Below are 3,168 nucleotides of genomic sequence, written 5' to 3'. Positions count from 1 at the left end.
TGTTGTAGTGCCGGATATGATGGCACGCTAGGGATGGAAAGTACCGCCAGGCTGTTGTGGTAGCCCAGTGGTACTTCCTGTTTAGCGAGCAGTAAGCCTTCATTGGGCTTACTGCTGCTTAGTAAAAGGGGCCCTATAAAAGGTCACTAAATCCTGCCACATAATTGGTCTTCTGTCCACACCGCAAGGATTAAAACATATAAATCCCATATACATCATAATAATGCCTCAAGACATTACCTCACGTACTCCACTTCCTCGTACTCTCTCCCACTCAACAATCTACCCACAGATAAAAACTCTCTACCCATCACTCTCTTGCTACTATTCGACCACCGTAGTAATTCCCCAACGACATATCCTATAGTTTCTACGCCCCAAAAGTGACCGATATAACTCTGTCTTCCTTAACTATTCACAATGTAACCATAATCGTAATGTAACAAACTGCATTTCCATTATTTACAATGTATTGTAAGCCACACTGAGCCCGCAAATAGGTGGGAAAATGTGGGATACAAATGCAACTAAATAAAAAAAAATAATAAAAAATTCTGTATATCATGTGTTTGCAATGGAATATACATCTTAAAAAGTCCCATCCTCCATTTACTAAAATAATGTTAAAATCTGTTAAGGATCAATGAGGGATACTCCATGGTACTTTGCAGTTTTGCACTTACCTTGGACAGCCTGTTGCATGTGGGATGCTGCAGACAGGATGGTCTGAAGGAGTTCTGAACCAAGGATTCAAGTCAGGGTAAGCCAATGATCATGTAGTTTGCCACAGCACAGCAGCTGCAATAACTGATGGCAAGTATTTCAGGAAGGGGTCATCATCAATCAGACTCAACTTTTCCAGGTATATGTTTAAGTACTGAACTTTAGGATTAAGAGGATGATGCAAGAAGAACCAGGTAAGGAACCGCAGAACAGTGAGGGATCATTTTACAAAGGCGCGTTGAAAAATGGGCTGCGGTAGTGTAGGCACGTGTTATGGATGCACGCAGATCCATTTTTCAGTGCATCTGTAGAAAAGTTTTTGTTTTTATTTTTGAAGAAAATGGACGTGCAGAAAAATGAAAATTGCCGCACGTCCATTTTGGGTCTGAGACCTTACCGCCAGCCATTGACATAGCGGTAAGGTCTCATGTGGTAACCGGGCAGTAATGACCTACACATGTCAAATGCCACTTGACGTATGTAGCTGATGTGCACCAGAAGATAAAAAAATATTTTTCAGATCTGTGTAGCGAAGGTGCTCCAAAATTGAAATTACTGTAGGGGCCATGCAGTAATCAGGCGGTAACTCCAATTTGGCGCACATTGGGCATGCGTAGGCGCCTATGTGGCTTAGTAAAAGGGTCGCTGAGAGCAGTCAGGTCAAAGGGCAAATATCTTTAGCATCTGCTTCTTTGTGTAGGTGTCATCTGTGATATACACAAACTCAGTTATTTCAGGTGGATAGGTTTCTTCAAAATATGAGGTCAGCAGCATAGCAGCCATGCCAAAAAGATGAAGCTTCCCCCTCAACATAGACATAGAAGAGAGGAAGCAATCAGTGTAATTCACAGACAGATACAGCATCTCACTCTGCAGCTGGAACTCCCCACCAACCTTTACCAGCCAGTCGATTAGGATGGCCTTGTTGCTTTTTATATAACCCACTTTGAGCTTGCAGGCAACCTCCATTTCCTTGAGGTATGTATGGATATCATCTGTATAATCTGGCACATCATTAGCACTGACTGCAGTTAGTGAGTATCCAAAACCACTGGGGAATTAAAGCTAAGATCCATTGTAGACTCAAGAGGTGCCAAGGGCTTTCTGGTTCCCAGCAATGTTTCTCCTGTATTTAAACTGATGAGGTTCTCATTTGAGAAAGTCTTTTCTGAGGCCACTGGCCTCTTACAATTTGCATCATAATGTTCATCCACATGAAACAGAGAGAGCCTGTGAAGTCTCACTAGCCCTGGATGAGGCCCAGGATGGCCTACTGGGGAGAAGTCGTCCCCCCCCCCCCCCCCCCCCGGCTGCTGCTTCCCTAGGTGTGCATTCTTCTGGTTCTCTTCGTCCTCTAATGGAGTCTGGCCAGCATCAAGATCTCCTCCAGGGGCTGTGCCTGGAACATTTTTGAAGGAAGAAATTCTCTTAAGCTTACACAGCTAGTGTCATGGTTCTTGTAGCTGCCCAGGTAGCGCCACATCCGAGTTTGCATTTTTTCTTTAATTGAAATTTCAAGATTTTAACAAAAATCACAATAAACAGAAGTAACTCCACCAATCATAAAGGGTAATATCATCCTTTAAAATCACATTCCCACAGTTCTTTACTGTGCTTCTTCACACAACTTGGCCACTCCTCTCATTCTCGATTCAACTTCCTCAGAGCTGGGCACCTTATAAACACAGGACACTGACGTCTTTCCTGGATTGACTATCGCTGACAATGTAATTAAAAAAAAAATTCTACACAAAACTCCGTTCTCCTTTAAAACCTTACCCAATATCTTATCAGGCACCTTCACTGATCACAGTAGCTCCATTCACCAAGCATCCTGCTAACATTCACCCTCCCTACCCCCCCCCCCCCCCCTCATACAGTGTCAAAGACAAAACTCACCACTACCGGAACATATTTAATCAAATATTAGACTCTATCAAAACAAACTTCCCCTGAAACTGAGAAAAATGACGTTCAATATTGGGCACTTACCCACCTATCGCCCACTCTCTCCATTTCACTCCTGTAGAACAAGCATGGCTGCTCAATCCTGATGTGCTGCTCCACTTTGGTCAGCCCCAGCTTCATCTGGGGTTTCATTCTTCTTCACAGATAAAGATAATTGATAATAATTGACTTGATATTCAGCCCATGGCTGAATGTGGTGTTTGAGCAGCTCACAGCCATGGGCTGACTTGACCACACATATTCAATGCTGAAGCATGCACGACTCCCCACATTGAATGTCTAGGTATCAGCAGTCACCCAGAAATTAAACGGGCACCAGCCGATATTCAGACCGATACCCGTAAGGACAGCCTTTTTGTTGTCCTAATTTTATGTGGTTACTTAGATGGCCAGTAGACTGAAAATTGCTGCTAACTGACTGTCCTGCTTATAATCGAACGAGAAAAACGCCCAAGTTCTGACCTAAATCGGGAGATG

At 43.4% G+C, this 3,168-nt stretch overlaps 1 pseudogene; it reads right to left on the bottom strand.

Moving 5' to 3' along the window:
- Positions 1-602: 602 nt before the first annotated feature.
- LOC115472467 lies at positions 603-2,823 on the bottom strand (annotated as a pseudogene).
- Between the last annotated feature and the right edge of the window lie 345 nt (positions 2,824-3,168).

This window comes from Microcaecilia unicolor, chromosome 6 (genome assembly GCF_901765095.1).
Source record: "Microcaecilia unicolor chromosome 6, aMicUni1.1, whole genome shotgun sequence".
Lineage (NCBI taxonomy): Eukaryota > Metazoa > Chordata > Amphibia > Gymnophiona > Siphonopidae > Microcaecilia > Microcaecilia unicolor.
The sequence above is the reverse complement of the archived record's forward strand: the minus strand, read 5'-3'. Positions and strand labels throughout refer to the sequence as shown.